At 48.7% G+C, this 10,490-nt stretch overlaps 1 long non-coding RNA gene across 2 annotated transcripts; it reads left to right on the top strand.

Annotated features, from left to right (window-relative positions):
• Positions 1–3,086: 3,086 nt before the first annotated feature.
• Positions 3,087–8,047, top strand: LOC135823924 (uncharacterized). Of its 2 annotated transcripts, none has more exons than XR_010554800.1 (3): positions 3,087–3,778; positions 5,375–5,531; positions 6,544–8,047. It is a non-coding gene; the product is annotated as an uncharacterized LOC135823924 (long non-coding RNA). The 2 variants fall into 2 exon arrangements; XR_010554799.1 differs by having other exon boundaries at positions 3,097–3,778; positions 7,471–8,022.
• The last annotated feature ends 2,443 nt before the right edge of the window (positions 8,048–10,490 follow it).

Below are 10,490 nucleotides of genomic sequence, written 5' to 3'. Positions count from 1 at the left end.
GAGATCCCTGTACCGGGACGATAGCTTTTATTGTACGTGATTGCACGGTCCTGTCTAATCGTATTCTTATGCCTTTCGAGTAGAGCTGGATACGATTTTTTTGGCGAGCATTCGCCGCCCATGCTGACGATGATAAGTACATGACTGTATATAACACACTACGATAACTGTGCATGACCTTCTGATGTACATGTACATGTACATGTACAGTAGTTATTTAGTACGTCCAGCACCTGTATACTGGGAGTAGGGGTAGCCACACCTCTGACACGCTCCAGATTTGTATAACCGGTGATGCAATTGTTGGCGAGACATTGCCTTTACAAGTACTAATGTATTCCCGACAAATGTGTCGATGAATACTGATCAGCATCTGAGCTGAGTTGTATCAGCACATGGCACCAGCCGACCAAAGACACAACTTACTGAAGTGCACTTCCGCGGTACGATCCTTCCGCTTGTAGCACATCGCGGTAGCTTTAGCTAAGTGCTCTGCATGATCCGGGAAAATGAGCATTCCCGCGCGCATCTGGCTGATACGTTTCGGGGGCTTGACGTGATCACGACTGCAGAGTCCAGACTGCTTGCATGTGATGCAGTGAGTTTGTTGCGTGTTGAAATCAACAGTGTTAAATTGTGAGCACCAGGGAGTGTACAGCACCCCCAATGTACAATACTCCCTGGTGTCGAGCACGACCTAACACTTCACCTGACTTGGCTTGCTTCTGCTAGCAGGCGGCAGCCATGCCCTGCTGTCGCTTTGCCCGGTCCTACTCCTACTGGGCATACCGGGAAGGTAAACTGATGCACAACTGGCATCAAGTACAACAAGAAGAGGAGGGAAAGCATGCTGTGATTCTGAGTTTCACGCACACGTAGGCGATCATGAGACAACAGGCTTCAATCACTGTAACATTCCGGTAACAGGTATTTAGCGCATTAAGAAATAATTGCACACGCACCCGGACGGTGTACACGAGTCGTGGACCTGTTAACATGAGCAGGACATGTGGAAGGGGTAATTATAATTTACTTCAAAGTATAATTATTTATAATTATAATATGCTCCCGGAGGACCTGGGCTGCGTGGGGTGTTCTATTTGACATCATGGGACGTCCGCATGTCCGAAACAGTGTACGTCAGTGTACGTCTTGATGGGTGATGAATCTGATGATGATACTCTTTGACTGCGATTGTAAGTTTTGCAGCCCGGTGACGGCGGTGAGCCAGCCTGTGCACGTTTAGGGACTTCGGTTTGAAGGTGTCCGGGAAGTGAAGGAAGAGCCATGATGGAGTAGCAGCCATGATCTAGAAGCTATTGAAGACACCTACGTGAAATCTCCGGACTAAGAAGAGCTCTTTACACAGCCTGTGTGGTGAGCTAGGGCTTCCAACGCCGATACCATGCACAAGTACAATGCACATGTACCGGTGCTAGTCGAGCCATACGAGCACTATCCGTTGCCATACACCATGACCTGCATAAGTAAGTTGGCAGGGGAAAGATCGGCAGCATTCTAAGCTCGCAAAATGCTAAGCAGTGCCGGAGTGCACACACACACACACACACCACCTCAGTGTCTCATTCTATGTCCTTTCGGGCATGTGCGGTGCAAGTGTCCAGACAAAGCCGCGAAGCTCGCCTGGACTGTAGACATCCCAGTGCAATCCGTGGCGAAATTGTTTGTGAAGAGCTAGTTCTGCAGACCTAGCTAGCTAGCAGTTAGGTGCAATCAGGTTACTAATACCGCTACATGGTATTCACGTTCCTCTCGCCCGTGCTTAGTCGATCAGCTAGACTAGACTGGGCGCTGTCAAGATTCCTACGTGGACTACACAAAGCACTTGTCCGCGGTCAATATAGTCTACACAAGTAGAATTGTCCGTTCTGGAAGGATTCGGAGCCACTTGGTCCAGTACAAGGGTGAGTAACTGTAAGAGAATACGATCAAGATACTGTAGTTCAGGCGTGAATCCGTAATTATGCTGTACGACCTGCATGCAACGACGATCCAGTATATCCTATTGTTCACTATCATCGCTTCAGCGATGGCAGGTGTAAGGGCTAAGGATAGGCGTATGGTGTGGCTCGTACCCGCCATGCTGAACAAAATGGCAAATACTAAAATTTTAATTTTAATTCTGCTCGAAAAGCAGTGGAATTGGCAAAACCATACAAACCTTATGACAGGCATTTCCTTGAATTCTGCTCCACTTCCTTTATCCAGATGCCAAATGCATGGCACATACAAGAAAATGTACCAAATTCTGAAATTTTTCTGCCGGCATTTAATATCCGCCAAGCTAGGGCTACCATGGAGTTAGTACATGTACATAATCATTCACCTCGTGTGGTCAATAAGCTGGAATCCATCGAGAGTTCCATCAAGATTTCCAGAGTTCATACTGTAAGGTCAACATGGTCCAGGCGGCAGGCAGGCCAGGGTCTCCGCTCTCGCACTGCTCGTGGCTGCCTGCCACCCTGTGATCGTTGAAGTGCAACTTGACCTTGACACACACACACACACACACACACACACACACACACACACACACACACACACACACACACACACACACACACACACACACACACACACACACACACACACACACACACACACACACACACACACACACACACACACACACACACACACACACACACACACACACACACACACACACACACACACACACACACACACACACACACACACACACACACACACACACACACACACACACACACACACACACACACACACACACACACACACACACACACACACACACACACACACACACACACACACACACACACACACACACACACACACACACACACACACACACACACACACACACACACACACACACACACACACACACACACACACACACACACACACACACACACACACACACACACACACACACACACACACACACACACACACACACACACACACACACACACACACGAATACACATACAGGCGCGCGCAAACACACACACACACATGCACACATACACACACGCAACAACGCGCGGAGCACACACACACACACACAGAGTGCCGGCTCATTTCTGGTCTACCTTATCCTTCCTTGTGTGCCGGTAGCTAGCTGTGAGCAGCTCGCCAGCTCCGGATTATGGTCACCACTGGTCACCAGCTAGCTCTGTGGTCGCGGTGACGCGGTCTCTCCAGACAGTCAACGGTTATGTGTCAATCATGTGATCGACTGATTGCCCGTCATGCAAAACTCCAGACTAGCGCGCTTGTGCGGACGCTTGGTCCGGATCGGAGTCAATCGCTTGCAGGCTGCACGCTACGCTGCTGGCGTGCGAGCTGCGAGCATCTGCCTGGTCGCATGGTTCATTCTGCTGATCTGGTTCAACATACAGCGCGCTGCATGCATCGGCTTGTGGCAAAGCTCTTTGCACTGCAGTTCTTCTCCACTCAATCGGATCCACTCACAACCCGAATTTCCAACCTTGCATGCTGTGTTTCAGATACTGGCACACTAGAGTTTGCCTTTCTCAGAATACCTCTCTGCTGCTCCCTGCTCTGTCTCATCGGGGTTTATTTGCCGTAGAAGTAAGCGTTCTCCTGTCGCAGTAGAATTTGCCGTGGTTTGCCCAGTCCCATCGGCGTAACTGCTTGTGGTGGAACTTTGGTGCCAGCTGATCTCCGAAAAGGAAGGCCAAATTTAGCCAGGAACACTCGGGACGGCGTTTGTGAGAGGCTGAGATTTGTGAGATCATGCTTCGTCCGTAAGTATACCAAAACTGCTGCTGATCTTGCTGGATTGTAGAATTTCATCTGCGCCGTGGATCCTCGATCCTGGGAGTAAATTCTCACCCCAAGCCTGACATAAAATTTAGCAACAGCATCGGTTTCACGGATGACACCTGTTTGAGAAAGGGATAAGCTGCCCTTTGGTTACGGATGCCGTGAGTTTGTGGATATGGAGAGCTTTCAGGGTGCGCCATGTCGTGAAAGAAAGGAGGCAAGATCTGATAGCTTGTAGTATTTTGAAGCGCCGAGCTGATTGTGGATTATTTTCGACGTCGACTCTTGCCCATATGGGTTTGTTTTGCGAAACTTCGCAGCTTGTCACACAGGCGTATCATTGCCTGTCAACTTGGTGACGGAGGCTCGCAGAAGGTGACAGATACGGTCATACCCTTAGAGTTGCCAAGCCATCCTGACCTGTCAAGTGTTGCAGAGTCATGGCGTGATCAGTTGAGTAGCAAAAGAGTGCTACTCAGAGTGATGGGCTGGCCAAACCAGACAATGATTGTCCAGCTTGTGCATGATCCATGATGCTAGTAGTCCGATGCCCAAATCAAATCAGGGATCAAACCAAGCTATGCAGGAGAGCCACTAGTCCAGTTGTAGATATCAATGTGGACAGAATCAGTCAAGTGCACTGGCTTCTGTGCTTGTGCGTGGATGTGTGTGTGTGTGTGTGTGTCAGAGAGAGAGACAAAATACACGGGTAGGCAGTTGCAGTTGGTAGCTGTGGCTTGTTGCGCAGGAAACTTCATGGCAACGACTTCCACGGTGTACTAACGCTGGGGTTATTGCCACCACTGCACAGTTCAGTACTCGTGCAGCCGGCATGGTTCCTGAGTACGTTTTGGCGGGGGCAGAGAACGTGTCGTCGGTGTATTCTTATTTCCTCGGCGAAAAGCGGAGGAGTGTCTGCGGCATTGTTAACGCCAAGAAACGGGATAGAACCTGGTCCTTGTTCAAATTGTATTTTTAAACTGTTTAGGACTATACATGCACAATGCACTACTTATGGGCATGATGTTTTAGCCACGTTCAGTCCGGTTTAGTCTAACGTAGGTGTTTGTTTGTACTGTACAGTTGCAGCGCAGCAAACGCCTACCTACCTCAGGACTAGTTTAGTACCACACTCCCCGAGTGCGAAACTCATGTCTTTCAGTGCTTGTGTTGAGAGTCAACTTACAGCGAGCAATGTGGGCAGGTGTTCCTCGTGTGTTTCCCCGGAACACTTTGGACTTTCCCCATGTACGCCCGGCGTGACCGTTCCAGTGCTGATAGGACTGGGCTTTTCACGTGTTCCTTTTCCCCCAGGCTCCATCATCCTTTCCCACCACCGTATAATCTCTTTACCTGGATGTCACATGTGTGTGTGTGTGTGTGTGTGTGCGTGTGTGTGTGCATGTGATTGTGTGTGTGTGTGTATATAATATGGTTGTGTGTCTGCACCCGTGTGTATGGGTGTGTGTCTGGATGTGTGTTGTGTCTGTATGTGTGTTGTGTCTGTGTGTATTGATGTGCACGTGTGTGTGTATCTGCTTGCATATCTGTAAACACTGGTGCTGACCGCCGTTTAGCTGGAGGCCGTCCTAGGAGCTGATCGATCTCACATGCACATGCACGTGCTGTACACTACCATTCCTTGCTGTACAGTCTTGGCTGAGTTGCCAACACTCATGAACAATACTGCTGAGAAAGAATGTCGGCACGTCCACAGAGTGTCTTCATCGGGAGGTAAGCCATGCATGCACCCGTCTACATTTAGCACACACTTTCATAGCAGTACAGTGCAACATGCACATGCAGCACTGCTGTAGAACAAACACATGTAGTGCTCCAGTGCAACTTACACATTCAGTGCACTGGCACACTTGCACTTGCAGCACCTGGCCCTGTGCACAATACACATTCAGTGCACTGGCGCACTTACACTTGCAGCACCTGGCCCCTGTGCGACATACACATTCAGGCTGAGCCCAGTTAGAGCATGCACTTGCAGCGCTGCAGTGCACCACACATTCATATAGCGCCCCCGGTGCAACTTACACATGTCACGTCCCAGTCCAACACACACATGCACTGCCCCATTGCAACATACATGTTCACACGCAGCACCCCTGTGCAACATAGGTACACATGCAGCACCCCAGTACCACCTCAACAGCTCGTGCAATGCATTGTAGCGAGTCCATGGAAAGTAGCATGCAAGTGAGGCGATATCTGGTACCATTGGCACAAGATGTTGACAACAGTAGAAAACTGTGGCGTGGTCAGTGCAGGATAAACATCAATCTGCTGCTTTTATACTTCGAAGTATTATCTGAGCATCAACTATCAGCATTGCATTACATCTAATGGTAGTATCGTGAATGTTTAGTGTTGCTCTGACATAGTTCAACGTTTTCAATTTGTTGGATGTGTTCCATTGCCCCTTAGCTACCTTCTTATGGCAATGCATGATCTGTGCTAACTTCTAACGGTTTCGCTTGACCAGTTCTAAGGTATAGACTTATGATCGGATAAGTCTGGACGATGGGTGACTGGCCCGAAACGTCATAATTTTTTTCGACATCACAATAAAATTAATTTTTCATCCATTAAGTTGACAAACCCCTTTTCTTTTTGATTGGATAATGTACATGTAACTTCAGTAGTGTTACCTGACTATTTGACAGTACGGCCTGCTGTAGCGCTTCCAGCCTCTGCCTGTCTTTGTCGCTTGCTATCTCTGCATTCACTCGGCCAGCGACCTTGTTGCGTGCAAGTATCACCTCCTCATGTCCGCTGCATCAGCGTCACTGCCACTGGCTTCTGTCTCCTTCCACTGTGATCATGGTGTATTAAGATAGCCACGTCAACATTCACTCGACGCTGTGGTAATAGCGTGTCCATCGCTGTTGCTGATTTCCATTTGCTGTGAAATTTTGACGATATCATGCCGCTGCTGCTGATGATGATGATGGTTCCAGTGGCCTCAGTATCCACTGCTGTCTGCATTCCTAGGCCACCATCTCCACCCTCCACACTGCCCTAATGAACGATGAATAGTCGGTCAACGATGCTAATCGTCACACTTCAATTTTCACTTCGTTCGTACCCTTTTTGGACCCTTGCTATTATTAAAATAAAAAGTGTATAATATGAGATTGACCTGATCGCCAATTTGCTTCTGGAGATCTATTGCACTGTTCTGATATTGTCTGAAGTTAAATAAAATTAAACGTACTACGAGACTGACCTGATGGGCAACTCGCCTCTGGAGAACTCTTGCAGTGTTTTGATATCGTCTGAAGTGACTACCGTTCTGACTGTCTGTACTGGTAGCGACCATGCTAACTGACTGACCAATTGCCTCTGGAGAACTTTTTTTTGATATGGTCTGAAGTGATTCCTGTACTACTGGTTATGTCCGTGCTAACCAACTGACCAACTATAATTCCTAGCAGCAAACTTGAACATCCAGTAGCTTGCGTGCAACTCTGCTTTCTGATTGAAAGCCATCATGGGATGAAACTTAACTAACGCGTGCCACCGAACCAGCTCAGATCTAACAGCATTGAATAGCCGCCGCCCGCAGCCGATGAGACTAACACATTACTCACCTTGCCGTCGTGTGATGTCATATGGTGTAGTCTTGTCTTCTATACGTGCTGCTGCTTCCCAACACCCGCAGGAAAAACAACCGCAAGGTAGACTCCACCACCAAGAGCCTCCTGACTGCACCCGGCCGAGCCCTGCCCTGGTGCGTATCCGTCGCCGCCTCCGCTGCTGCTTCCGTACTACGGGTCTGTCTGGTAACGCCGCTGTGATCACGCTCGCTGTGGCGAGCACGCACGTGGCTGTTTGCCTCTGCGTGCAGCGCTTTGCTTTTACTACTGCCTAGCTATGCTTTCTCTCCCCCCCCCCCCATCTCCGTGTGTGCATTATCTCCAATGTGCATCTTGCTGTCCGCTGGGTCTAGTTTGCCGTAACACACGCAGATGTGCAGCAGTCATGCTGCTCGTCCTGCTGCATGCAGTACAGGCTATTCACGCGATATGTAAAATTCGTTTAGCTCACACAATGCGATAAGTCAGGCTCTTTTTTGCAACCTGAACACGATGTTCTGGTGTGAGTGCCCTATACGCACAAGTCACGCACCCGCGATAAGTCGTGCTGTTTGGTCACGAGGATGGAGTGCTTGCCTGTGGAGAGTAGACTGTCGTATGTTACAGTGTAGGGTAGAATGCCTGTGGAGAGTAGACTGTCGTATGTTACAGTGTAGGGTAGAATGTCTGTGGAGAGTAGACTGTCGTATGTTACAGTGTAGGGTAGAATGCCTGTGGAGAGTAGACTGTCGTATGTTACAGTGTAGGGTAGAATGCCTGTGGAGAGTAGACTGTCGTATGTTACAGTGTAGGGTAGAATGTCTGTGGAGAGTAGACTGTCGTATGTTACAGTGTAGGGTAGAATGCCTGTGGAGAGTAGACTGTCGTATGTTACAGTGTAGGGTAGAATGTCTGTGGAGAGTAGACTGTCGTATGTTACAGTGTAGGGTAGAATGCCTGTGGAGAGTAGACTGTCGTATGTTACAGTGTAGGGTAGAATGTCTGTGGAGAGTAGACTGTCGTATGTTACAGTGTAGGGTAGAATGCCTGTGGAGAGTAGACTGTCGTATGTTACAGTGTAGGGTAGAATGCCTCTCTCTCTCTCTCTCTCTCTCTCTCTCTCTCTCTCTCTCTCTCTCTCTCTCTCTCTCTCTCTCTCTCTCTCTCTCTCTCTCTCTCTCTCTCTCTCTCTCTCTCTCTCTCTCTCTCTCTCTCTCTCTTTCTTTCTTTCTTCCTTCCTCCCTCCCTCCCTCCCTCCCTCCCTCCTGTACATTCACAGGCCGGGACGATGAACTACATTGTACTTCCTTCACACATCGTCCAAATATAATCCCAGTGCGGAGTTCGAAGGAAGGAACTCGCAGACAAGTCATCAAGTTCCCAGACTGGCCAGAGTAGCACGGAAGTGGCCATGGGCCATGGCCCATGTAATACGTGGAGATCAGTGATAAATTCGGAGCATTTTTGCATACCTGTGCACCAGCTGCAGCCGCAGTGTACTCCATGGGGCCCTTGGGAGTACATCGCCGCAGATAAATGTGTGGTTGTAATGGTAATCAGGGAGTAGTTTAATCCAGTGTGTACAGTACAACAGTCAGTATTGTACTGCTCCCTGGTGGTATTAAAATGAAAGGGCATTAACCACCATAGTATTGCAATGGAACTCACCTAAGCACATACTCTGAGAAGATGATCACTTGCTTAGTACGGCCATTGTTCGGGAAGCGGATGTACTGCTGAGTGCTGAAGCATGTTTCGATTTTGAAAACCTCGGATAGGTCAACTTCGCTGTTTTCCATGCGGGTAGATCTGCATGTACGTCTTATCAGAGTCAGAACACTGGTCGTTATTGGGAGGTGGTCCTTGTGAGCAGATCAGTCAAATACCTGTACATACTGTACATGAACGGAGACCTTAGGCCTCGGCCTTTGGGGAATCCATAAATAAATGAATAAACATGTACCGGTATCACATGGTTCGCGGAAAGAGATCCCTGTACCGGGACGATAGCTTTTATTGTACGTGATTGCACGGTCCTGTCTAATCGTATTCTTATGCCTTTCGAGTAGAGCTGGATACGATTTTTTTGGCGAGCATTCGCCGCCCATGCTGACGATGATAAGTACATGACTGTATATAACACACTACGATAACTGTGCATGACCTTCTGATGTACATGTACATGTACATGTACAGTAGTTATTTAGTACGTCCAGCACCTGTATACTGGGAGTAGGGGTAGCCACACCTCTGACACGCTCCAGATTTGTATAACCGGTGATGCAATTGTTGGCGAGACATTGCCTTTACAAGTACTAATGTATTCCCGACAAATGTGTCGATGAATACTGATCAGCATCTGAGCTGAGTTGTATCAGCACATGGCACCAGCCGACCAAAGACACAACTTACTGAAGTGCACTTCCGCGGTACGATCCTTCCGCTTGTAGCACATCGCGGTAGCTTTAGCTAAGTGCTCTGCATGATCCGGGAAAATGAGCATTCCCGCGCGCATCTGGCTGATACGTTTCGGGGGCTTGACGTGATCACGACTGCAGAGTCCAGACTGCTTGCATGTGATGCAGTGAGTTTGTTGCGTGTTGAAATCAACAGTGTTAAATTGTGAGCACCAGGGAGTGTACAGCACCCCCAATGTACAATACTCCCTGGTGTCGAGCACGACCTAACACTTCACCTGACTTGGCTTGCTTCTGCTAGCAGGCGGCAGCCATGCCCTGCTGTCGCTTTGCCCGGTCCTACTCCTACTGGGCATACCGGGAAGGTAAACTGATGCACAACTGGCATCAAGTACAACAAGAAGAGGAGGGAAAGCATGCTGTGATTCTGAGTTTCACGCACACGTAGGCGATCATGAGACAACAGGCTTCAATCACTGTAACATTCCGGTAACAGGTATTTAGCGCATTAAGAAATAATTGCACACGCACCCGGACGGTGTACACGAGTCGTGGACCTGTTAACATGAGCAGGACATGTGGAAGGGGTAATTATAATTTACTTCAAAGTATAATTATTTATAATTATAATATGCTCCCGGAGGACCTGGGCTGCGTGGGGTGTTCTATTTGACATCATGGGACGTCCG

The sequence above is a fragment of the Sycon ciliatum genome, chromosome 8 (assembly GCF_964019385.1).
Source record: "Sycon ciliatum chromosome 8, ocSycCili1.1, whole genome shotgun sequence".
Lineage (NCBI taxonomy): Eukaryota > Metazoa > Porifera > Calcarea > Leucosolenida > Sycettidae > Sycon > Sycon ciliatum.
The sequence above is the reverse complement of the archived record's forward strand: the minus strand, read 5'-3'. Positions and strand labels throughout refer to the sequence as shown.